We start from the raw sequence: 27,880 nt of genomic DNA, 5'->3' as shown, positions 1-27,880 counted from the left end.
AAGTTTGAAAAACACTGACTCAAAAAGGTTGAAAAACACTGACTTAAAAAGGTTGAAAAACACTGACTCAAAAAGGTTGAAAAACACTGACTCAAAAAGGTTGAAAAACACTGACTCAAAAAGGTTGAAAAACTGACTTAAAAAAGTTGAAAAAAAACACTGACTTAAAAAGGTTGAAAAAAAACACTGACTTAAAAAGGTTGAAAAACACTGACTTAAAAAGGTTGAAAAACACTGACTCAAAAAGGTTGAAAAACACTGACTCAAAAAGGTTGAAAAACTGACTTAAAAAAGTTGAAAAAAAACACTGACTTAAAAAGGTTGAAAAAAAACACTGACTTAAAAAGGTTGAAAAACACTGACTTAAAAAGTTTGAAAAACACTGACTCAAAAAGGTTGAAAAACACTGACTTAAAAAGATTGAAAAACACTGACTTAAAAAGGTTGAAAAACACTGACTTAAAAAGGTTGAAAAAAACACTGACTTAAAAAGGTTGAAAAAAACACTGACTTAAAAAGGTTGAAAAAAACACTGACTTAAAAAGGTTGAAAAAAACACTGACTTAAAAAGGTTGAAAAAAACTGACTTAAAAAGGTTGAAAAAAACACTGACTTAAAAAGGTTGAAAAACACTGACTTAAAAAGGTTGAAAAAAACACTGACTTTAAAAGGTTGAAAAAAACACTGACTTAAAAAGGTTGAAAAACACTGACTTAAAAAGGTCGAAAAAAACACTGACTTAAAAAGGTTGAAAAACACTGACTTAAAAAGGTTGAAAAACACTGACTCAAAAAAGTTGAAAAACACTGACTTAAAAAAGTTGAAAAACACTGACTTAAAAAGGTTGAAAAAAACACTGACTTAAAAATGTTGAAAAACACTGACTTAAAAAGGTTGAAAAACACTGACTTAAAAAGGTCGAAAAAAACACTGACTTAAAAAGGTTGAAAAACACTGACTTAAAAAGGTTGAAAAACACTGACTTAAAAAGGTTGAAAAACACTGACTCAAAAAAGTTGAAAAACACTGACTTAAAAAAGTTGAAAAACACTGACTTAAAAAGGTTGAAAAAACACTGACTTAAAAATGTTGAAAAACACTGACTTAAAAAGGTTGAAAAACACTGACTTAAAAAGGTCGAAAAAAACACTGACTTAAAAAGGTCGAGAAAAACACTGACTTAAAAAGGTTGAAAAACACTGACTTAAAAAGGTCGAAAAAAACACTGACTTAAAAAGGTCGAAAAAAACACTGACTTAAAAAGGTTGATAAACACTGACTTAAAAAGGTTGATAAACACTGACTTAAAAAGGTTGAAAAACACTAACTTAAAAAGGTTGAAAAACACTGACTTAAAAAGGTTGAAAAACACTGACTTAAAAAGGTTGAAAAACACTGACTCAAAAAAGTTGAAAAACACTGACTTAAAACAGTTGAAAAACACTGACTTAAAAAGGTTGAAAAAAACACTGACTTAAAAAAGTTGAAAAACACTGACTTAAAAAGGTTGAAAAACACTGACTTAAAAAGGTTGAAAAACACTGACTTAAAAAGGTTGAAAAACACTGACTTAAAAAAGTTGAAAAACACTGACTTAAAAAGGTTGAAAAACACTGACTTAAAAAGGTCGAAAAAAACAGACTTAAAAAGGTTGAAAAACACTGACTTAAAAAGGTTGATAAACACTGACTTAAAAAGGTAAAAAAAAAACACTGACTTAAAAAGGTTGAAAAACACTGACTTAAAAAGGTTGAAAAACACTGACTTAAAAAGGTTGAAAAACACTGACTCAAAAAGGTTGAAAAACACTGACTTAAAAAAGTTGAAAAACACTGACTTAAAAAGTTTGAAAAACACTGACTCAAAAAGGTTGAAAAAAACACTGACTTAAAAAGGTTGAAAAAAACACTGACTTAAAAAGGTTGAAAAAAACACTGACTTAAAAAGGTTGAAAAAAACACTGACTTAAAAAGGTTGAAAAAAACACTGACTTAAAAAGGTTGAAAAACACTGACTTAAAAAGGTTGCAATATTTTGACTAAAGAACTACCATACCATGTTATGTAGACCACAAGGAAGTGTTTTACATTTAGAAAAAAAATCATTATAATATGACTCCTTTTAATGCGCTCTATAATCCGGTGCGCCTTTTGTATGAAAATAGACCTGACTAGACCCGCTTATCGGCAGTGCGCCTTATAATTCAGTGCGCCCTATGGTCTGGAAAATACGGCAAATCAATAATCGAATCGTAGCTCCTGAATCGTAATTGGAATTGAATCGTGCCCAAAGATTCCCACCTCTGGTAGGAACGCTCATAACGCTCCTTTTAATGTTAATAATAATGTTGAATATGTGGGCGTTGAAATTGTGTTTTTGTTTGTCTATGCATGGTGCAGTCGTATGTGCGCAATATGTATTTTTTATTGCTAATTTTTTTTCCGTTTTTGTTGTTTTACCTTTACTTAAATACCGTCTTATATTCGGAACAAATCACCAAAGCGGTAATTTATATGATAGCAAGATTTTGCGCACAGTTGTGTCGATATTCAGCTTTGATGAGTTCTGTTTTAAAAGGGGTTTCATTCTATTGGTACCGTATTTTCCGCACTATAAGGCGCACCTAAAAACCTCCAATTTTCTCAGAAGCTGACAGTGCGCCTTATAATCCGGTGCGCCTTATATATGGACCAATATTGAGGTCTCGCAACCCCAGCCTCTACTGTAGCGTCTATTCTATGTGCCTTATAATGCGGTGCACCTTATAATGCGGTGCGCCTTATATATGAACTAAGTTTTAAAATAGGTCATTCATTGAAGGTGCGCCTTATAATCCAGTGCGGCTTATATTGCGGAAAATACGGTACGTCTTTTATGGGTCGTTCATGGTTTACTTGCACTTTGGTGTGGCGCGGTTGGGAGAGTGGCCGTGCCAGCAACCGGAGGGTTCCTGGTTTGATCCCCAGCTTCTACCAACACCGTCACATCTGTTGTGTCCTTGAGCAAGACACTTCACCCTTGCTCCTGATGGGTCGTGGTTTTAGGGCCTTGCATGGCAGCTCCCGCCAGCAGTGTGTGAATGTGTGTGTGAATGGGTGAATGTGGAAATAGTGTCAAAGCGCTTTTGAGTACCTTGAAGGTAGAAAAGCGCTATACAAGTATAACCCATTTACCATTTGGGACTCCTTTTTAAGGCCCGAAAAGCAGTCATTATTAAAGAGTTGAGGCCAAAATAAGCAGTTTCAATTCATACCTTTTGTGTAAACAGACATTTTTAAAACTAGACGTCCGAAGAAAGTCATTTCTGGAAAAGGCACAGTAACCTCTAAAGTTAACAGCTCAGTTGTTTGTTTCATCTGACAACACATGGACAAAGATAAGACCTTCTGGAGGACAGTTCTGTGGTCAGATGAAACAAAAATTGAGCTTTGTGGCCACAATACCCAGCAAAATGTTTGGAGGAGAAATAGGTGAGGCCTTTAATCCCAGGAACACTATTCCTACCGTCAAGCATGGTGGCGGTAGTATTATGCTCTGGGGCTGTTTTGCTGCCAATGGAACTGGTGCTTTACAGAGAGTAAATGGGACAATGAAAAAGGAGGATTACCTCCAAATTCTTCAGGACAACCTAAAATCATCAGCCCGGAGGTTGGGTCTTGGGCGCAGTTGGGTGTTCCAACAAGAAAATGACCCCAAACTATCGGCCTGCCGATATTATCGGCCGATAAATGCTTTAAAATGTAATATTGGAAATTATCGGCATCGGTTTAAACCTCCCGATTTTCCCCGGAGACTCCCGAATTTCTCCCGATTTCCACCCGGATAACAATATTGGGGGCGTGCCTTAAAGGCTCTGCCTTTAGCGTCCTCTACAACCTGTCGTCATGTTCGCTTTTCCTCCATACAAACAGTGTGCCGGCACAGTCACATAATAATGCGGCTTTTACACACACACACACACACACACACAGAAGTGAATGCAATTCATACTTGATCAACAGCCATACAGGTCACACTGAGGGTGGCAGTATAAACAACTTTAACACTGTTACAAATATGCGCCACACAGTGAACCCACACCAAACAAGAATGACAAACAGATTTCGGGAGAACATTCGCACCGTAACACAACATAAACACAACAGAACAAATACCCAGAACCCTTTGCAGCACTTACTCTTCCGGGACGCTACAATATACACCCCCCCACCACACACCCAATTCATGGTAAAGTTACATTGTTTAATGCATCCAGCGGGGCATCACAACAACATAAGGCAAAATAATATGTAAATTCCACGACTGTATATATCGGTATCGGTTGATATCGGAATCGGTAATTAAGAGTTGGACAATATTGGGATATCGGCAAAAAAGCCATTATCGGACATCTCTACCCCAAACACACGTCAAAAGTGGTAAAGGAAGGGCTAAATCAGGCTAGAATTAAGGTTTTAGAATGGCCTTCCCAAAGTCCTGACTTAAACATGTGGACAATGCTGAAGAAACAAGTCCATGTCAGAAAACCAACAAATTTAGCTGAACTGCACCAATTTTGTCAAGAGGAGTGGTCAAAAATTCAAGCAGAAGCTTGTGGATGGCTACCAAAAGCGCCTTATTGCAGTGAAACTTGCCAACGGACATGTAACCAAATATTAACATTTTGACCCAGCAGATGTTAAAGGGGAACTGCAGGTTTTTTTTGGTGTTTTTTTTCCTATCGTTTACAATCATTATGAAAGACATGACGAATGATGTGATTTTTTTTTATGCATTCTAAATATTAAATAACTGCGATTAAAAAGTCTGCTTACAATCAAGCCTATGGGAGCCGTTAAATTCTGCCCATAGAGCCCCTAAAAAAACAATGTTTAATCACGCTTCAAATAAAATCAAACCCATTGTTCATGGTAATAAGCCAGTCAATTTTGGATTGTTTGCTCATATCTCAACCTTTCAGTCTTTTGATCAAGTTTGCTACTCCAACATTTAATGATGTAGAACAAAGAAAAATGCAACTAAACTAAGAATCCATCCATCCATCCATCCATCCATCTTCTTCCGCTTATCCGAGGTCGGGTCGCGGGGGCAGCAGCCTAAGCAGGGAAGCCCAGACTTCCCTCTCCCAAGCCACTTCGTCCAGCTCCTCCCGGGGGATCCCGAGGTGTTCCCAGGCCAGCCGGGAGACATAGCCTTCCCAACGTGTCCTGGGTCTTCCCCGTGGCCTCCTACCGGTCGGACGTGCCCTAAACACCTCCCGAGGGAGGCGATCGAGTGGCATCCTGACCAGATGCCCGAACCACCTCATCTGGCTCCTCTCCATGTGGAGGAGCAGCGGCTTTACTTTGAGCTCCCCCCGGATGACAGAGCTTCTCACCCTATCTCTAAGGGAGAGCCCCGCCACCCGGCGGAGGAAACTCATTTGGGCCGCTTGTACCCGTGATCTTGTCCTTTCGGTCATAACCCAAAGCTCATGACCATAGGTGAGGATGGGAACGTAGATCGACCGGTAAATTGAGAGCTTTGCCTTCTGGCTCAGCTCCTTCTTCACCACAACGGATCCGCCTGTCGATCTCACGATACACTCTTCCCTCACTCGTGAACAAGACTCCGAGGTACTTGAACTCCTCCACTTGGGGCAAGATCTCCTCCCCAACCCGGAGATGGCACTCCACCCTTTTCCGGGCGAGAACCATGGACTCGGACTTGGAGGTGCTGATTCTCATCCCAGTCGCTTCACACTCGGCTGCGAACTGATCCAGCGAGAGCTGAAGATCCTGGCCAGATGAAGCCATCAGGACCACATCATCTGCAAAAAGCAGAGACCTAATCCTGCAGCCACCAAACCAGATCCCCTCAACGCCTTGACTGCGCCTAGAAATTCTGTCCATAAAAGTTATGAACAGAATCGGTGACAAACTAAGAATCAACAGAAGAAAATAGATTTTCAGTTCTAATTATAATTTGCATCTTTAAACTTTTGATGTGTGTTTGGGGTCATTGTCCTGTTGGAACACCCAACTGCACCCAAGACCCAACCTCCGGGCTGATGATTTTAGGTTGAGAAAAGGTGAGGCCTTTAATCCCAGGAACACCAAGCAGTGTGGTGGTAGTTTTATGCTCTGGGCCTGTTTTGCTACCAATGGAACTGGTGCTTTACAGAGAGTAAATGGGACAATGAAAAAGGAGGATTACCTCCAAAATCTGCAGGACAACCTAAAATCATCACCCCGGAGGTTGGGTCTTGGGCAAAGTTGGGTGTTCCAACAGGACAATGACGCCAAACACACGTCAAAAGTGGTAAAGGAATGGCTAAATCAGGCTAGTATTAAGGTTTTTAGAATGGCCTTCCCAAAGTCCTGACTTAAACATGTGGACAATGCTGAAGAAACAAGTCCATGTCAGAAAACCAACACATTTTACCTGAACTGCACCAATTTTGTGGTCAAAAACTCAAGCAGAAGCTTGTGGATGGCTACCAAAAGTGCCTTATTGCAGTGAAACTTGCCAAAGGACATGTAAGCAAATATTAACATTGCTGTATGTATACTTTTGATTGGTCACATTTTCAGTAGACCCATAGTAAATTCATAAAAGAACCAAACTTCATGAATGTTTTTTGGGACCAACAAGTATGTGCTCCAATCACTCTATCACAAAAAAATAAGAGTTGTAGAAATGATTGGAAACTCAAGACTCAAGTGTCTGTAAACTTTTGACCACGACTGTACATGCAAACTGATAATTGAAAAATCGTGTCCCTTCAGCGCGTCGTACAAAATATAGGTTGTTAAAAATACACGTCCTCGTGTTGCACACAACCTCAGACCGCCAACTTGCGTGTGTGCACGCTCCGCCAGCTGGCTCGGCACGGCCGGGGCGTCTAGGAGGGGCGGAGCTCCGAGCGCAAGCCTCTTAACTCGCCTGCGGATGAAGTCTGAGCGCTGACCTGGCTCGGAAGTGGGCAAACAGATTAATCAGGTCCAGGAAGAAGAATAGGATTGTGTTGACGACGGCAGCTGCCGCAAAGTTAAACATGACTTAGGCTGCCTGTGTAAGTGTGCAGGTATTTAAACACACCTAGGCAGGTAAGGGAATATCAGGGTGTGTCTCGCCTCTATCAGCCCTGGGGAACAAGACTCATTTTTCCTATGCAGCCACTCCCAGACGAGTGTCAGCACAGCCTGGAAAACAAACGCATACAAAGTGGAAGGGAAGGCAAGGTGGTTGGAACGTTGAATATTTGTTCCGACTGTTGTTGATGGTAACCAAGAAAGTAATGCTTGGATTACAAGATTAATTATGCACATCAGTGTTGTCCTGATACCAATATTTTGGTACCGAAAATTAGTTTAAAAGGGGAACATTATCACAATTTCAGAAGGGTTAAATCCATTAAAAATCAGTTCCCAGTGGCTTATTATATTTTTCGAAGTTTTTTTCAAAATTTTACCCATCACGCAATATCCCTAAAAAAAAAAGCTTCAAAGTGCCTGATTTTAACCATCGTTATAAACACCCGTCCATTTTCCTGTGACGTCACATAGTGAAGCCAACACAAACAAACATGGCGGAAAGAACAGCAAGCTATAGCGACATTAGCTCGGATTCAGACTCGGATTTCAGCGGCTTAAGCGATTCAACAGATTACGCATGTATTGAAACGGATGGTTGTAGTGTGGAGGCAGGTAGCGAAAACGAAATTGAAGAAGAAACTGAAGCTATTGAGCCATATCGGTTTGAACCGTATGCAAGCGAAACCGACGAAAACGACACGGGAGAAAGCGAGGACGAATTCGGCGATCGCCTTCTAACCAACGATTGTTATGTGTTTGTTTGGCATTAAAGGAAACTAACAACTATGAACTAGGTTTACAGCATATGAAATACATTTGGCAACAACATGCACTTTGAGAGTGCAGACAGCCCAATTTTCATCAATTAATATATTCTGTAGACATACCCTCATCCGCGCTCTTTTCCTGAAAGCTGATCTGTCCATATTTGGAGTTGATGTCAGCAGGCCAGGGAAGCTAGGGTCGATATTCTTCTCTTGATCATCTTCGGTGGCATAAGGGACGGTGTGAGCCAAGACATCCAGGGGGGTTTAGCTCGCTCGTCTGCGGGAACAAACTGCCGCCATTGCTTGCCGTGCTACCGAGGTCCTTTGTCCCTGAATTGCTCACACACTCCGGCAGATTCAATGGGGGTCTGGCGGCAGATTTCTTTGACTTTATCGTTGGAAATGCATCTGCTTTGAGTGTCGCAGGATATCCACACATTCTTGCCATCTCTGTCGTAGCATAGCTTTCGTCGGTAAAGTGTGCGGAACAAACGTCCAATTTCTTGCCACTTTCGCATCTTTGGGCCACTGGTGCAACTTGAATCCGTCCATGTTCGTGTTGTTACACCCTCCGACAACACACCGACGAGGCATGATAAATGATAAATGATAAATGGGTTGTACTTGTATAGCGCTTTTCTACCTTCAAGGTACTCAAAGCGCTTTGACACTACTTCCACATTTACCCATTCACACACACATTCACACACTGATGGAGGGAGCTGCCATGCAAGGCGCTAACCAGCACCCATCAGGAGCAAGGGTGAAGTGTCTTGCTCAGGACACAACGGACATGACGAGGTTGGTGCTTGGTGGGGATTGAACCAGGGACCCTCGGGTCGCGCACGGCCACTCTTCCACTGCGCCACGCCGTCTCCAAGGTACGGAAAACAGTCGAAAAAACGGAAAATAACAGAGCTGATTTAACTCGATGTTTGAGAAAATGGCGGATTGCTTCCCGATGCGACGTCACATTGTGACGTCATCGCTCCGAGAGCGAATATTAGAAAGGCGTTTAATTCGCCAAAATTCACCCATTTAGAGTTCGGAAATCGGTAAAAAAAATATATGGTCTTTTTTCTGCAACATCAAGGTATATGTTGACGCTTACATAGGTCTGGTGATAATGTTCCCCTTTAAACTGCATTGCTATCCACAACAATATCGTATTAATTCCCGTTCCTGGGAATCAATATCAGTACTCAACATTATTCATGAATAATAACAATGATATTAACTCTTTTGTTCAGCTGTTATCTTGTTTTCTTACATGTTTGAGTCTCCTTTGCAAGTATTATATAGTAGACTTTGCATGCAGTTGCAATTCCAAGATGTTAGATGGCAGTAGTGTATCCGTGTATTGAGCAATCCAGAAAGTAGCCCTATGTAATGTTTGTACTGTAAGCATTGCATTTATTACACACCAGCTGTTTAATTAACATCCCCCTGTTACCTAATTTAAAAGTGTTGAAATCGGCGTGTAAAATTTTTAATGCTAATTAGTAGCATGTTTATGGCAAATCCAATGTAAATTAGCATCAAGCTAGCGCAATTTGAAAAGTAGAGCCTAGCTGTACTGTTGAGCGCTTTCTTTTGAGCATACTTGCTTTGTTGGCATTGAAAAATGTAATGTGAGGCAGAGGCAGTCCGGTTGAGTCCGTTCTGAGTGCTGCTCTAGAGCTTGTATCCCCGAGTTGGTGCCCAGTCTACACCTAGACGTGACGTTATGTGCAGCAAATTTATCAAAATAGGGTATCGTTTTACAAAACCCAAAACGAGTAGAGTTGGAACGTTGTGTAAACAAAAACAGAATACAATATTTTGCAAATCATTTTCAACTTATATTCAATTGAATAGACTGCAAAGACAAGATATTTAATGTTCAAACTGAAACTTAGAATTTAATGATAGCAACACATTGCAAAAAAGTTGGCACAGTCATTTTTACCACTGTGTTACATGGCCTTTCCTTTTAACAACACTCAGTAAACGTTTGGGGACTGAGGAGACCAATTTTTGAAGCTTTTCAGGTGGAATTATTTCCCATTCTTGCTTGATGTACAGCTTAAGTTGTTCAACAGTCCGGGGGTCTCCGTTGTGGTATTTTAGGCTTCATAATGCGCCACACATTTTCAATAGGAGACAGGTCTGGACTACAGGCAGGCCAGTCTAGTACCCGCACTCTTTTACTATGAAGCCACACTGTTGTAACACGTGGCTTGGCATTGTCTTACTGGAATAAGCAGGGGCGTCCATGGTAACGTTGCTTGGATGGCAACATATGTTGCTCCATAACCTGTATGTACCTTTCAGCATCAATGGTGCCCTCACAGAAGTGTAAGTTACTCATGCCTTGGGCACTAATACACCCCCATACCATCACAGATGCTGGCTTTTGAACTTTGCGCTTATAACAATCCGGATGGTTCTTTTCTTCTTTGTTCCGGAGGACACAGGGTCCACAGTTTCCAAAAACAATTTGAAATGTAGACTCGTCAGACCACAGAACACTTTTCCACTTTGCATCAGTCCATCTTAAATGAGCTTGGACCCAGCGAAACCGGCGGCGTTTCTGGGTGTTGTTGATTAAAGCCTTTCGCTTTGCATAGTAGAGTTTTAACTTGCACTTACAGATGTAGCGACCAACTGTAGTTACTGACAGTGGTTTTCTGAAGTCTTCCTGAGCCCATGTGGTGATATCCTTTACACGCTGATGTCGCTTTTTGATGCAGTACCGCCTGAGGGGTCGAAGGTCCGTTATATCATCGCTTACGTGCAGTGATTCCTCCAGATTCTCTGAACCTTTTGATGATATTACGAACCGTAGATGGTGAAATCCCTAAATTCCTTGCGATAGCTCGTTGAGAAATGTTGTTCTTAAACTGTTCGACAATTTACTCACGCATTTGTTCGCAAAGTGGTGACCCTCGCCCCATCCTTGTTTGTGAATGACTGAGCATTTCATGGAAGCTGCTTTTTTTACCCAATCATGGCACCCACCTGTTCCCAATTAGCCTGTTCACCTGTGGGATGTTCCAAATAAGTCTTTGATGAGCATTCCTCAACTTTCTCAGACTTTTTTTGCCACTTGTGCCAGCTTTTTTGAAACATTTCGCAGGCATTAAATTCCAAATGAGCTAATATTTGCAAAATATAACAACGTTTACCAGTTCAAACGTTAAATATCTTGTCTTTGCAGTCTATTCAATTGAATATAAGTTGAAAAGGATTTGCAAATCGTTGTAATTTTTGTTTTTATTTACCATTTACACAACGTGCCAACTTCACTGGTTTTGGGTTTTGTACATGAATCGGTTGTACTAATCGAATTTGGTCAGTACCGATCTTGGTCCCCATCTTTAGCAATTATTATTATTATTATTATTATTATTTTGTTTATTGGTCCTCTAACTGGTGTAATTGGTGGTGCTGATGCTCCAAACGGGACTCAGGAACACCAGATATTTATACTGTATATCAACCTTTTGAAAGAAGATGACAGTTACACATGTAAAAATGAGTATAAGTTAAAGTTAAAGTACCAATGATTGTCACATACACACTACACTGTAAAAAGTCAGTGTTCAAAAACAAGAAAAAAATAAAAATAAAAATTAGGGGTATTTTACTTGAACTAAGCAAAATTATCTGCCAATAGAACAAGAACATTTGGCTTGTCAAGACTTTCCAAAACAAGTAAAATTAGCTAACCTCAATGAACCCAAAAATACCTTAAAATAAGTATATTCTCACTAATAACAAGTGCACTTTTCTTGGTAGAAAAAAAAGAGACCTTTTTGCTCAATATGTTGAAAAATATTCTTAAATTAAGTAAATGCTAGTGCCATTATCTTGACATAATTATATGCGCTCGGCATTACATTTCTTGAAACCAGCAAACTTATACTAAAAACTAATGTATTGTTCTTACTGGAAAGGCAACAAGGCAACAGCTTGTTACTCTCGGGGTCTCCTAGCCGCTCAGGCAAATCATATTGACTAAAAATGAATTTTTCCATCGATAACATGACATCATCGCGCCAAGTGCGTGCTCTTTCAGTCAATTAGTGCGCATATATATATATATATAATTTTTTTAAATTGTAATTTTGAAGAATTTATCGGAATGTGCATGAACTATTTCTGTTCAAAATAGTTTAAAATGTCACATGTTAAATGTTTGAAAATTAACTGTCAGTTTACTGTACTGTGCCAACTGTACTACTATATGAGTACGTGTTTTCTATTGTTTCATTGGAAATAAAACAGCAAAGTCCATTTGGCTGTCATCCGTTTTAATTATGAGACACATTTGTGTTAAAGTCATTATTTTTTTGTCCATGCTTGAAATAAGAAATGATTACTTTAAAAAAGTAGTTTTATGCTTGTGAGTGTTGATGACACAGCTTTGCAACAGTTGATATTATATATTATACTGTTGGGTTTTGCATGGTTGAATGAATGTATGAATGTTTGTGTATGCTTGCTTTAGTGCTATTATATTGTGTTAATCATATAGCGTTGTTTTTTTTTGGGGGGGGGGTTTTTTTGTGGTTTTTTGTTGTTGTGCTTGCTACCATGTTTCATCATTCCATGTATATACTGTCCTCTGGACCACCTGTCAAAAGCTTCTTCTAGCTTATTTGGGGGACCCTTTCACGTACCAACATCTTTAAATGATGATATTTCATTACTATTGTAATTGTTATATGGTATTGTGAATAAACTTGAAACTTAAAAAAAAAAAAAAAAAAATATATATATATATATATATATATATATATATATATATATATATATATATATATATATATATATATATATATATATATATTCTAGTTTCAAGCATGTTTTACTCAATATAGGTCATAAAATCTCAGCAACAAGCTGTAATATCTTACTGAGATCATTTAGGAGCAAAACACTTAAGACAAGTAAAACACTCTAACATAAAATCTGCTTAGTGAGAATAATTATCTTATCAGACAGAAAATAAGAAAATATCACCCTTATTTGAGATATTTAATCTTACTTAGATTTCAGTTTTTGCAGTGAAGGTGTGGTGAAATGTGTCCTCTGCATTTGACCCATCCCCTTGTTCCCCCCCTGGGAGGTGAGGTGAGGGGAGCAGTGAGCAGCAGCGGTGGCCGCACCCGTGAATCATTTTGGTGATTTAACCCCCAATTCCAACCCTTGATGCTGAGTGCCAAGCAGGGAGGTAATGGGTCCCATTTTTGTAGTCTTTGGTCTGACTACAAAACTCACAACCTACCGATCTCAGGGCGGACACTCTAACCACTAGGCTACTGAGTAGGTGAAACCAAACATTCGCTGAAATTGTAGTCCCTTTAAATATTCCTTTGTTAAAAGTTGAATTCATGTCATACACCAATTTTACTTGGCAAAATTATGATAAAAGTCGTACTTTTACTCAAAAAAAAATCACTATTTTACAAGAACAACAAAAAAAATTGGCAATATTGTGATAAAAGTCAGTTTTATATGACACATGTCGCCATTTTGCATTAAAAATGAATTATTTTACATAAAGTAATAATTGTACGCGAAAATATTGCAATATTATATAAACAGAAAGAAAATGAAAAATTGTTCCCAATTTTATAAGAGAAAAGTCGACACATTGTGAGAAAAATACTGATTTTAGTTCATTTATAATTTTCTGGGAATTTTTTGTTTGTAATTGGTTTTCAATCGTCCTTATTTACTTCAAGTTATTACAGTATGTCTCTGTATACATATTTATTTATTTATTTATTTAAATTAATTTTGGCCACAAGGGGCAAATTTAAATTTCTTACACACACTTGTTATTTCATATGTTGACAGTCAATTTTTTTGGGACCACCCTAATTTTGATAGATTTCACCACCAGGGGTGCAAATGAGACATTCTCTATTATTTTCCTTATTGGGACCGTCCTAACTTGTGCACCGGTCCTCATATGGAAGGCACTTTTCCTTGTTGATGGCTCAAGAAAGATAGAAATACAAGAACACACACACACACACACACACACACACACACACACACACACACACACACACACACACACATTGTATTTCTTACCTTCTTGAGACCTCTGAAAAATGCCTACCTCTTTAGAACCACCCTTTCTAGATATATAAAGATGTGTATTCACAACATTAATAATATATACATACTATGCAAATATAAAAAAGCTTGTTGTGAAAAATGAGTTGGAATTTTACAAGAAATAGATCACAATTTCACAAGAAAAACTTAAAATTTTGGCAGTATTGTAGTAAGTCGTAATTTTACTCAACGCAAGTCAAAATTTTACAAGAAAAACGTGAATTGTTTGCAATGTTATGATAAAAGTTGGAATTTTACTCGACAAAAGTCACAATTTTGTAAGAAAACTTTGCAATTTTGGCAATATTATGATAATAATCTGAATTTTACTTGGCAAAATTATACTTACTTTTACTCAAAAAATGTCACTATTTTACAAAATCGACAAAAAAATTGGCAATATTGTGGTAAAAGTCGGAGTTGTATATGACACATCACCATTTTGCATTAAAAATGAATATTTTTACGTAAAAAAGTAATAATTTTATGAGAAAATATTGCAATATTACAGAAAGAATATGAGAAATTGTTCCCAATTTTATAAGACAAAGGTCGACCCATTGTGAGAAAAACACTGATTTTAGTTAATTCATCATTTTTGGGGATTTTTTTTGTTTGTAATTGGTTTTTAATGTTCTTTATTTACTTCAAGTTATTACAGTATATTTTTATATACATATTTATTTATTTAAATACATTTTGGCCAAAGGGGGCGAATTTCAATTTCTTACACACACTTGTTATTTCATATGTTGACAGTCAATTTTTTTGGGACCACCCTAATTTTGATAGATTTCACCACCAGGGGTGCAACAGGGCATTCTCTATGATTTTCCTTATTGGGACCGTCCTAACTTGTTCACCGGTCCTCATATGGAAGGCACTTTTCCTTGTTGATGTCTCAAGAAGGATAGAAATACAAGAACACACACACACACACACACACACACACACACACACACACACACACACACACACACACACACACACACAATATTGTATTTCTCACCTTCTTGAGACCTCTGAAAAATGCCTACCTCTTTAGAACCACCCTTTCTAGATATATAAAGATGTGTATTTACAACATTAATAATATATACATACTATGCAAATATAAAAAAGCTTGTTGTGAAAAATGAATTGGAATTTTACAAGAAATAGATCACAATTTCACAAGAAAAACTTAACATTTTGGCAGTATTATAGTAAGTCGTATTTTTACTCAACGCAAGTCAAAATTTTACAAGAAAAATGTGAATTTTTTGCAATATTATGATAAAAGTTGGAATTTTACTCAACAAAAGTCACAATTTTATAAGAAAACTTTACAATTTTGGCAATATTATGATAATAATCTGAATTTTACTTGGCAAAATTATACTTACTTTTACTCAAAAAATGCCACTATTTTACAAAATCGACAAAAAAATTGGCAATATTGTGGTAAAAGTCGGAGTTGTATATGACACGTCACCATTTTGCATTAAAAATGAATATTTTTACATAAAAAAAGTAATACTTTTATGAGAAAATATTGCAATATTACAGAAAGAATATGAGAAATTGTTCCCAATTTTATAAGACAAAGGTCGACCCATCGTGAGAAAAACACTGATTTTAGTTAATTCATAATTTTTGGGGATTTTTTTTTTTTGTAATTGGTTTTTAATGTTCTTTATTTACTTCAAGTTATTACAGTATATTTTTATATACATATTTATTTATTTATTTATTTAAATACATTTTGCCCAAAGGGGGCGAATATAAATTTCTTACACACACTTGTTATTTCATATGTTGACAGTCAATTTTTTTTTGGGACCGCCCTAATTTTGATATATTTCACCACCAGGGGTGCAAATTAGGGCTGCAACTAACAACTAATTTGATAATCGATTAATCCGTTGATTATTACTTCGATTAATAAAAGAGACAAATAAAGAGACAAACTACATTTCTATCCTTTCCAGTATTTTATTGGAAAAAAAACAGCATACTGGCACCATACTTATTTTGATTATTGTTTCTCAATTGTTTGTAAATGTTGCAGTTTATAAATAAAGGTTTATATAAAAAAAACTCACTGAGTAGGTGAAACCAAACATTCGCTGAAATTGTAGTCCCGTTAAATATTCCTTTGCTAAAAGTTGAATTCATGTCATACACCAAAAGCCAATCAGTAGCCAGTTTGTGGGAAAAAAAATACAATTTCTAAGTGTCACTTGGTGGAAAAAGTTAGGTTTCCATTGACTGCACTGCCTCGCTGACACAAAAGCAATGATTCGATATGACCAGTGAGCAATAAGAAATGCACACATCGATTTTAAGAGGTCGTTCCTTTCTGCTGCTGCAAAAGAAGAAGAACGCAAGATGGCTTCATAATAGGGTTTCTCTGTCACTTCAAGTGTTCACTGGCGACGGCGTTACAATGATGAGAAGGGAGCTTCGTGTGGGAGATGGGAACAGGTGGTCTCTTAGCAACAACGTGCCATTATTCTTACGCGTTTGTGTCATATCGGCCCGCCGTGCCAAAAGGCTCGCGGTTGGGGAGAGTGAGCGGCTCGAGCGTCGAATAGAGGTTTTTGTGTCAGCTCGAGACGTACTTAAAGCGAGAGCTGCTGTAAATTGGTTTACTGCAAACTCGCTTTGTTTTCCGGCCCCTCCTTTTTGAATCTGTTTTTTTAGTTAGTTTTTTTTTTAAGTGTCCGCCGACCTCCTCGCCATGTATCGCTTGATTGACCTGTTTCCTAGGCGCCTTTTGGGAGCGTTTAATGGAGTTGAAAATGACTCCAGAGCATGTGCCTGCCAGAGTAGGATAGAGTGTCTGGGACAAGTCTGTGCCTGCTGCTGCCGCTGTGAAAAGATTGCATTATGCTCCACAGGAGCCCTCCTAGCGCCTTGTGGAAGAGCACGTTTGTTCCCAGTGCTTCTTTGACGGAGCGAGGACTATTGCTCCACACACACACATTCTTGTATTTGTTACCTTCTTGAGACCTCTGAAAAATGCCTACCTCTTTAGGACCACCCTTTCTACATATATAAAGATGTGTATTTACAACATTAATAATATATACATATGATGCAAACATAAAAAAGCTTGTGAAAAATGAGTTGCAATTTCACAAGAAAAAGGTCACAATTTCACAAGAAAAACTTGTATTATGATGAAAGTCGTAATTTTACTCAAAGCTAGTCAAAATTTTACAATGTTGGCAATTTTATGAAAAGAGTCGTAATTTTAATCAAAAAAGTCACAATTTTATAAGAAAACGTTCAAATTTGAGCAATATTAGAATAATAATCGGAATTTTACTTGGCAAAATTATGACGAAAAGTCATACTTTTACTCAAAATGTTTTACAAGAACAACAACAAAAATTGGCAATATTGTGATAAAAGTCAGTTTTATATGACACATGTGGCCATTTTGCATTAAAAATGAATAATTTTACATAAAAAAGTATAATTTTACGAGAAAATATTGCAATATTACAGAAACAGAAAGAATGTGAGAAATGTTTCCCCAATTTTATAAGAAAAAAGTCGAGCCATTGTGAGAAAAAGGCTGATTTTAGTTAATGTATTATTATTTTTTAATGTTTTGTTTGTAATTGGTTTTTAATCTTCCTTATTTACTTCAAGTTATTACAGTATGTCTCTATATACATATTTGTGCAATGTTATGATAAAAGTTGGAATTTTTTGATGCAGTACCGCCTGAGGGATCAAAGGTCCGTAATATGTTATGATAATGTTATTGTTGTAATAAAAGTTGGAATTTTACTCAATAACAGTTGCAATTTTACGAGAAAACATTTAAAATATTGGCAATTTTATGAAAGAGTCGTAATTTTACTCGACAAGTCACAATTTTATAAGAACATTTTAAAATGTTGGCAATATTATAATAATAATTGGAATTTTACTTGGCAAAATGAGTGCAAAATAAAACAATAAAATTGGTTGTGATAAAACTCAGTTTTATATGAAAAATGTCGCCATTTTGCATTACAAATTAATAACTGTAAATAAAAAAAGTAATAATTTTACAAGAAAATATTACAGAAACAGAAAGAATATGAGAAATTGTTCCCAATTGTATAAGAAAAAGTCGACATTGTGAGAAAAAGACTGATTTTAGTTAATGTTTTTTTTTGTTTGTTCTATTTTGTTTGTAATTGGTTTTTAATCTTCCCTATTTACTTCAAGTTATTACAGTATGTCTATACATACATATATATATTTTTTTTTTATTTGATTTTTGCCAAAGGGGGTGAATTTCAATTTCTTACACACACTTGTTATTACATATGTTAGCCAGAGGGGGAGCACCTCAAATTTTGTACACACACTTGTTATTTCATATGTTGACAGTCAATTTTTTTGGGACCACCCTATCTTTGATAAATTTCACCACCAGGGGTGCAAATGAGACATTCTCTATTAGATGCAATGGTTTTCCGTATTTGGACCATGATTTATGTCCTAACTTGTACACTGGTCCTCATATGGAAGGTACTTTTCCTTGTTGATGTCTCTAGAAATATATAAAAACACACACACACACACACACACACACACACACACACACACACACACACACACACACACACACACACACACACACACACACACACACACACACACACACACACACACACACTATTATATTTGTTACCTTCTTGAGACCTCTGAAAAATGCGTACCTCTTTTACCACCCTTTCTAGATATATAAAGATGTGTATTTACAACATTAATAATATATACATACTATGCAAATATAAAAAAGCTTGTTGTGAAAAATGAGTTGGAAATTCACAAGAAAAACTTGTATTATGATAAAAGTCGTAATTTTACCCAAAGCTAGTCAAAATTTTACAAGAAAAACTGAACATTTGTGCAATGTTGTGATAAAAGTTGGAATTTTACTCAATAACAGTAACATTTCCAGATGTGTAAGGTACCCATGCATCGGGCATTAATACACCCCCATACCGTCACAGATGCTGGCTTTTGAACTTTGCGCCGATAACAACCCGGATGGTTCTTTTCCTCTTTGTTCCGGAGGACACGACGTCCACAGTTTCCAAAAAACATCTGAAATGTGGACTCATCAGACCACAAAACACCTTTCCACTTTGCATCAGTCCATCTTAGATGAGCTCGGGCCCAGCAAAGCCGGCGGCGTTTCTGGGTGTTGTTGATAAATGGCTTTCGCTTTGCATAGTAGAGTTTTAACTTGCATTTACAGATGTAGCGACACACTGTAGTTACTGACAGTGGTTTTCTGAAGTGTTCCTGAGCCCATGTGGTGATATCCTTTAAAACACTGATGCCGCTTTTTGATGCAGTACTGCCTAAGGGATCGAAGGTCTGTAATATGTTATGATAATGTTATTGTTATGATAAAAGTTGGAATTTTACTCAATAACAGTCGCAGTTTTACAAGAAAAAGCTTAAAATGTTGGCAATTTTATGAAAAGAGTCATAATTTTACTCGACAAAAGTCACAAATTTATAAGAAAACTTTAAAATGTTGGCAATATTATGATAATATACTGAATTTTACTTGGCAAAATTATGATAAAAGTCTTACTTTTACTAAAAAAAATTCACTATTTTACAAGAACGAAAAACATTTTGGCAATATTGTGATAAAATTCAATAGTTTTATATGACACATGTCGCCATTTTGCATTAAAAATTAATACTTTTACATAAAAAAGTCATAATGTTACGAGAAAATATTGCAATATTGCAGCAACAGAAAGAATATGAAAAATGGTTGCCATTTTATAAGAGAAAGGTCGACACATTGTGAGAAAAAGACTGATTTTAGTTAATTTATAATTTTTGGGGAATTTTTTGTTTGTAAATGGTTTTTAATCGTCCTTATTTACTTCAAGTTATTACAGTATGTCTCTATATACATATTTATTTATTTAAATTAATTTTGGCCAAAGGGGGCAAATTTAAATTTCTTACACACACTTGTTATTTCATATGTTGACAGTCAATTTTTTTGGGACCACCCTAATTTTGATAGATTTCACCACCAGGGGTGCAAATGAGACATTCTCTATGATTTTCCTTATTGGGACCATGATTTATGTCCTAACTTGTTCACCGGTCCTCATATGGAAGGCACTTTTCCTTGTTGATGTCTCAAGAAGGATAGAAATACAAGAACACAACACACACACACACACACACACACACACACACACACACACACACACACACACACACACACACACACACACACACACACATACATACACATCCACACACACACACACACATTATTGTATTTCTTACCTTCTTGAAACGCCTGAAAATATGCTTACCTCTTTAGGACCTGCCTCTGTAGATATATAAAGATGTGTATTTACAACATTAATAATAATACATACTATGCAAATATAAAAATGCTTGTTGTGAAAAATTTGTTGGAATTTCACAAGAAATAGATCACAATTTCACAAGAAAAACTTAGAATTTTGACAGTATTATAGTAAGTCGTAATTTTACTCAACGCAAGTCAAAATGTTACAAGAAAAACGTGAATTTTGTGCAATATTATGATAAAAGTTGGAATTTTACTCGACAAAAGTCACAATTTTATAAGAAAACGTTATAATTTTGGCAATATTAGGGTAATAATCTGAATTTTACTTGGCAAAATTATACTCACTTTTACTTAAAAAATTTCACTATTTTACAAAACCGACAAAAAAATTGGCAATATTGTGGTAAAAGTCAGAGTTGTATATGACACGTCACCATTTTGCATTAAAAATGAATATTTTCACATAAAAAAGTAATAATTTTATGAGAAAACATTGCAATATTACAGAAAGAATATGAGAAATTGTTCCCAATTTTACAAGAGAAAGGTCGACACATTATGAGAAAAACACTGATTTTAGTTAATTCATAATGTTTGGGGGTTTTTTTTGTTTGTAATTGGTTTTTAATGTTCTTTATTTACTTCAAGTTATTACAGTATGTCTCTATATACATATTTATTTATTTATTTATTTAAATACATTTTGGCCAAATGGGGCGAATATAAATTTCTTACACACACTTGTTATTTCATATGTTGACAGTCAATTTTTTGGGGGACCGCCCTAATTTTGATATATTTCACCACCAGGGGTGCAAATTAGGGCTGCAACTAACAACTAATTTGATAATCGATTAATCTGTACATTATTACTCCGATTAATAATCGGATAAAAGAGACAAACTACATTTCTATCCTTTCCAGTATTTTATTGAAAAAAAACCAGCATACTGGCACCATACTTATTTTGATTATTGTTTCTCAGCTGTTTGTAAATGTTGCAGTTTATAAATAAAGGTTTGTATAAAAAAATATAAAAAAAAGTAGCCTCTGCGCATGCGCATAGCATAGATCCAACAAATCGATGACTAAATTAATCGCCAACTATTTTTATAATCCATTGTAATCGATTTAATCGATTAGTTGTTGCAGCCGTAGTGCAAATGAGACATTCTCTTTAAGATGCAATGGTTTTCCTTATTGGGACCATGATTTATGTCCTAACTTGTTCATACCTCCTCATATGGAAAGTACTTTTCCTTGTTGATGTCTCAAGAAGGATAGAAATACAAGAACACACACACACACACACACACACACACACACACACACACACATTCATGTATGTGTTACCTTCTTGAGACCTCTGAATAATGCCTACCTCTGTAGGACCACCCTTTCTAGATATATAAAGATGTGTATTTCCAACATTAATAATATATACATACTATGCAAATATAAAAAAGCTTGTTGTGAAAAATTAGTTGGAATGTCACAAGAAAAAGGTCACAATTTCACAAGAGAAACTTAGAATTTTGGCAGTTTTATAATAAAAGTCGTAATTTTACTCAAAGCCGGTCAACATTTTACAATGTTGGCAATTTTATGAAAAGAGTCGTAATTTTTATCGACAAAAGTAACAATTCTATAAGAAAACTTTCAAATTTTGGCAATATTATAATAATAATCTGAATTTTACTTGGCAAAATTATGACCAAAAGTCATACTTTTACTCAAAATGTTTTACAAGAACAACAACAACAAAAATTGACAATATTGTAATAAAAGTCAGTTTTATACGACACATGTCGCCATTTTGCATTAAAAGTGAATAATTTTACATAAAAAAGTATAATTTTACGAGGAAATATTGCAATATTACAGAAACAGAAAGAATGTGAGAAATTGTTCCCCAATTTTATAAGAAAAAAGTCGACCCATTGTTAGAAAAAGGCTGATTTTAGTTTTTTTTTTTTTTTTTTTTTTTTTAATGCTTTGTTTGTAATTGGTTTTTAATCTTCCTTATTTACTTAAAGTTATTACAGTATGTCTCTATATACATATTTATTTATTTTTTTTAAATTAATTTTCGCCAAAGGGGGGAAATTTCAATTTCTTACGCTCACTTGTTATTTCATATGTTGACAAGTAAAGTTTTTTGGGACCGCCCTAATTTTGATAGATGTCACCACCAGGGGTTCAAATGAGACATTCTCTATTAGATGCAATGGTTTTCCTTATTGGGACCATTATTTCCGTCCTAACTTCTTCACCGGTCCTCATATGGAAGGTACTTTTTCTTGTTGATGTCTCAAGAAGGACAGAAATACAAGAACACACACACACACACACACACACACACACACACACACACACACACACACACACACACACACACACACACACACACACACACACACACACACACACATTATTGTATTTGTTACCTTCTTGAGATCTCTGAAAAATGCCTACCACCCTTTCGAGATATATAAAGATTTGTATTTAAAACATTAATAATATATACATAATATGCAAATATAAAAAAGCTTGTTGTGAAAAATGAGTTGGAATTTCACAAGAAAAATATCACAATTTCACAAGAACAACTTAGAATTTTGGCAGTATTATAATAAAAGTCGTAATTTTACTCAACACAAGTCAAAATTTTACAAGAAAAACTGGACATTTGTGCAATGTTATGATAAAAGTTGGAATTTTACTCGATAACAGTCGCAATTTTACAAGAAAAAGCTTAACATGTTGGCAATTTTATGAAAAGAGTCATAATTTTACTCGACAAGTCACAATGTTATAAGAAAACTTTACAATTTTGGCAATATTATGATAATAATCGGAATTTTACTTGGCAAAATTATGATAAAAGTCGTACTTTTACTCAAAAAATTTCACTATTTTACAAGAACGACAAAAAAAAATGGCAATATTGTGATAAAAGTCAAGAGTTTTATATGACACATGTCGCCATTTTGCATTAAAAATGAATAATTTTACATAAAGTAATAATTTTACGAGAAAATATTGCAATATTACAGAAACAAAAAGAATATGAAAAATTATTCCCAATTTTATAAGAGAAAGGTCGACACATTGCGAGAAAAAGACTGATTTTAGTTTATAATTTTGGGGAATTTTTTATTTGTAAATGGTTTTTAATCTTCCTTATTTACTTCAAGTTATTACAGTATGTCTCTATATACATATTTATTTATTTATTTAAATTAATTTTGGCCAAAAGGGGCTAATTTCAATTTCTTACACACACTTCTAATTTCATATGTTGACAGTAATTTTTTTGGGGACAGCCCTAATTTTGATAGATTTCACCACCAGGGGTGCAAATTAGGGCTGCAACTAACAACTAATTTGATAATCGATTAATCTGTTGATTATTACTTCAATTAATCGATTAATAATCGGATAAAAGAGACAAACTACATTTCTATCCTTTCCAGTATTTTATTGGGAAAAAAAACAGCATACTGGCACCATACTTATTTTGATTATTGTTTCTCAGCTGTTTGTAAATGTTGCAGTTTATAAATAAAGGTTTATATTAAAAAAAAAGTAGCCTCTGCGCATGCGCATAGCATAGATCCAACAAATCGATGACTAAATTAATCGCCAACTATTTTTATAATCGATTTTAATCGATTTAATCGATTAGTTGTTGCAGCCGTAGTGCAAATGAGACATTCTCTATTAGATGCAATGGTTTTCCTTAATGGAACCATGATTTCGGTCCTAACTTGTTCACCGGTCCTCGTATGGAAGGTACTTTTCCTTGTTGATGTCTCAAGAAGGATAGAAATACAAGAACACACACACACACACATACAAACACACACACACACACACACACGCCTCCTCTGCGCGTCCGTGGGCGGACGCTTTAGAGACATTCTTCATCTTCTTTTTACTCATCCCTGCTTATTCAAGGACAGACGCCGCTCTTCTATACACTGTATATACCCTTTCTTTTTATAAGCTTGATTGGAAGTCAGCAAGGCTCCAGCATATTACCTGGATTGTTTCTCTCCTCCCGTCTTATAGAAAGCTCCTCTGACTGACTGCATAGGGGCGATAGATAGAGAAAACTCAGCATCCGGGTTGAAATAGTCCCTAATTACGGTGGTGGAGGCTGTAATTATATAGGGCAGATCCTCTCACCAGAGTGCTGTGGCAGTGGACAGCGGCTGCCTTTAAGCATTCCCGTGGTTGGCGTTACTATATTTCACTGCTCAGATGCCGCCACTTGACGCACTGCAACCGCCGACCAAGCGTAGGATAAGAGGACACACCCTTACCTTTCATGTGCATTCACACACACCACCCAATGTAGGTCATATAGTCAAAGAAAGCAGACTGCAACATGAGTAGGGCCTTATATACCGTTATTTCCAGACCATTGATCTTTTTTCATATATTAGGCGCACCAGAATATAGGGGGCATTACAAACCCCGTTTCCATATGAGTTGGGAAATTGTGTTAGATGTAAATATAAACGGAATACAATGATTTGCAAATCATTTTCAACCCATATTCAGTTGAATATGCTGCAAAGACAACATATTTGATGTTCAAACTGATAAACATTTTTCATTAACTTTAGAATTTGATGCCAGCAACACGTGACAAAGAAGTTGGGAAAGGTGGCGATAAATACTGATAAAGTTGAGGGATGCTCATCAAACACTTATTTGGATCATCCCACAGGTGAACAGGCAAATTGGGAACAGGTGGGTGCCATGATTGGGTATAAAAGTCGATTCCGTGAAATGCTCAGTCATTCACAAACAAGGATGGGGCGAGGGTCACCACTTTGTCAACAAATGCGTGAGCAAATTGTTGAACAGTTTAAGAAAAACCTTTCTCAACCAGCTATTGCAAAGAATTTAGGGATTTCACCATCTACGGTCCGTAATATCATCAAAGGGTTCAGAGAATCTGGAGAAATCACTGCACGTAAGCAGCTAAGCCCGTGACTTTCGATCCCTCAGGCTGTACTGCATCAACAAGCGACATCAGTGTGTAAAGGATATCACCACATGGGCTCAGGAACACTTCAGAAACCCGCTGTCAGTAACTACAGTTGGTCGCTACATCTGTAAGTGCAAGTTAAAACTCTCCTATGCAAGGCGAAAACCGTTTATCAACAACACCCAGAAACGCCGTCGGCTTCGCTGGGCCTGAGCTCATCTAAGATGGACTGATGCAAAGTGGAAAAGTGTTCTGTGGTCTGACGAGTCCACATTTCAAATTGTTTTTGGAAACTGTATGTCGTGTCCTCCGGACCAAAGAGGAAAAGAACCATCCGGATTGTTATAGGCGCAAAGTTGAAAAGCCAGCATCTGTGATGGTATGGGGGTGTATTAGTGCCCAAGGCATGGGTAACTTACACATCTGTGAAGGCACCATTAATGCTGAAAGGTACGTACAGATTTTGGAGCAACATATGTTGCTATCCAAGCAACGTTACCATGGACGCCCCTGCTTATTTCAGCAAGACAATGCCAAGCCACGTGTTCCATCAACGTGGCTTCATAGTAAAAAAGTGCGGGTACTAGACTGGCCTGCCCGTAGTCCAGACCTGTCTCCCATTGAAAATGTGTGGCGCATTATGAAGCCTAAAATACCACAACGGTTGAACAACTTAAGCTGTACATCAAGCAAGAATGGGAAAGAATTCCACCTGAGAAGCTTAAAAGATGTGTCTCGTCAGTTCCCAAACGTTTATTGAGTGTTGTTAAAAGGAAAGACCATGTAACACAGTGGTGAACATGCCCTTTCCCAACTACTTTGGCACGTGTTGCAGCCATGAAATTCTAAGTTAATTATTATTTGCAAAAAAAAAAGTTTGAGTTTGAACATCAAAATGTCTTTGTAGTGCATTCAATTGAATATGGGTTGAAAAGGATTTGCAAATTATTGTATTCCGTTTATATTTACATCTAATACAATTTCCTAACTCATATGGAAACGGGGTTTGTATTGTGATTATTGTCTAAATGTAAAAGACTTCCTTGTGGTCTACATAACATGTAATGGTCAAAATGTTGCATAAATGATGTTTTACGGATCATCTTCAAGCCGCTTTCTGACAGTCGCTTCCGGATGCGCCGTTTTGAGGGCGGTCTTATTCACGTGGCTCACCTTCGGCAGCGCCTTCTCCCCGTTATCTTTGTTGTAGCGGTGTAGCGTGCAAGGACAGGTGTGAAAGAACTGCCACTTGTGCAACAAATCCAGTCGTAAAATTTCCTCGCTCCTAAATATTCCAAAGTCTGCTTTATTATAAGAAAATGGAAGAGTTTGGGAACAACAGCAACTCAGCCACCAAGTGGTAGAGGTAGATTGGTAGAGGGGTCAGCAGATGCTGAAGCGCATAGTGCAAAGAGGTTGCCGACTTTGCACAGTGGTGTAAAGCACGTCGCCACTGGACTCTAGAGGAGTAGAGACGCCTTCTCTGGAGTGATGAATCACTCTTTTCCATCTGGCAATCTGATGGATGAGTTTTGGTTTGGAGGTTGCCAGGAGAACGGTGCGTCTCGGACTGCATTGTGCCGAGTGTGAAATTTGGTGGAGGGGTTGTTATTTTTCAGGAGTTGGGCTTGGCCCCTTAGTTCCAGTGAAAGGAACTTTGAATGCTCCAGGATACTAAAATATTTTGGACAATTCCATGCTCCCAACCTTGTGGGAACGGTTTGGAATGGGCCCCTTCCTCTTCCAACATGACTGTGCACAGAGCAAGGTCCATAAAGACATGGATGACAGAGTCTGGTGTGGATTAACTTGACTGGCCTGCACAGAGTCCTGACCTGAAAACGGTAGAACACCTTTGGGATGAATTAGAACGGAGACTGAGAGCCAGGCCTTCTCGACCAACATCACCGAAGCGCTTTTGGAAGAATGGTGGAAAATTCCTATAAAGACACTCCGCAACCTTGTGGACAGCCTTCCCAGAAGAGTTAGAGCTGTAATAGCTGCAAAAAGGTGGACAGACATCATATTGAACCCTATGGGTTAGGAATGGGATGGCACTTCAAGTTCATATGTGAGTCAAGGCAGGTGGCCAAATACTTTTGGCAATATAATGTATGTTGTGCAAAGGAAATGTACAAAGTTTTCATCTGTCCATGAAGCATCTTGTATTTGACTTCAGCCTAAACCCTTTCGGTCTGTAGAATTGTCAATTTATGAATGGAAAATAGTTCTTGTTTTTTTTCGTTGACCACTGACCGAAGAAATAATGAACTCAACTAAACTCTCGCACAGAGGATTGTGTCTCTTACGTGAGCAGAATATCCCATCTCATTTTGCTCTATTTTTCAATATTTGCACTATATTCTGCCCTCCTTGAATGTTGGAATTTAGTTTGCCAAACAGTCTTTTGAATTAGAGAGTGGTTCATTGGTAACCACAATGAAGTCATTGTAAAATCAAGCACATCAATATACACATGAAGTGCACGTGCATGTAGAATCACGTTGAATTAATGATACAGTTGGAAATAAATTGATAAAATAATAAATAAATAAGTAAAAGTAAGACAAAT

The 27,880-nt window shown here is 36.7% G+C and overlaps 1 protein-coding gene and 1 long non-coding RNA gene across 5 annotated transcripts in view; both read left to right on the top strand.

Moving 5' to 3' along the window:
• Positions 1 to 27,880, top strand: part of LOC133615561 (BAR/IMD domain-containing adapter protein 2-like) — a 241,580-nt gene that overhangs the window by 15,225 nt on the left and 198,475 nt on the right. The gene's annotated exons all lie outside the window — the stretch shown is intronic.
• Positions 327 to 1,848, top strand: LOC140679731 (uncharacterized). Its single transcript, XR_012051102.1, has 3 exons — positions 327 to 395; positions 572 to 595; positions 772 to 1,848. It is a non-coding gene; the product is annotated as an uncharacterized lncRNA (long non-coding RNA).

The sequence above is a fragment of the Nerophis lumbriciformis genome, linkage group LG22 (assembly GCF_033978685.3).
Source record: "Nerophis lumbriciformis linkage group LG22, RoL_Nlum_v2.1, whole genome shotgun sequence".
NCBI lineage: Eukaryota > Metazoa > Chordata > Actinopteri > Syngnathiformes > Syngnathidae > Nerophis > Nerophis lumbriciformis.
The sequence above is the reverse complement of the archived record's forward strand: the minus strand, read 5'-3'. Positions and strand labels throughout refer to the sequence as shown.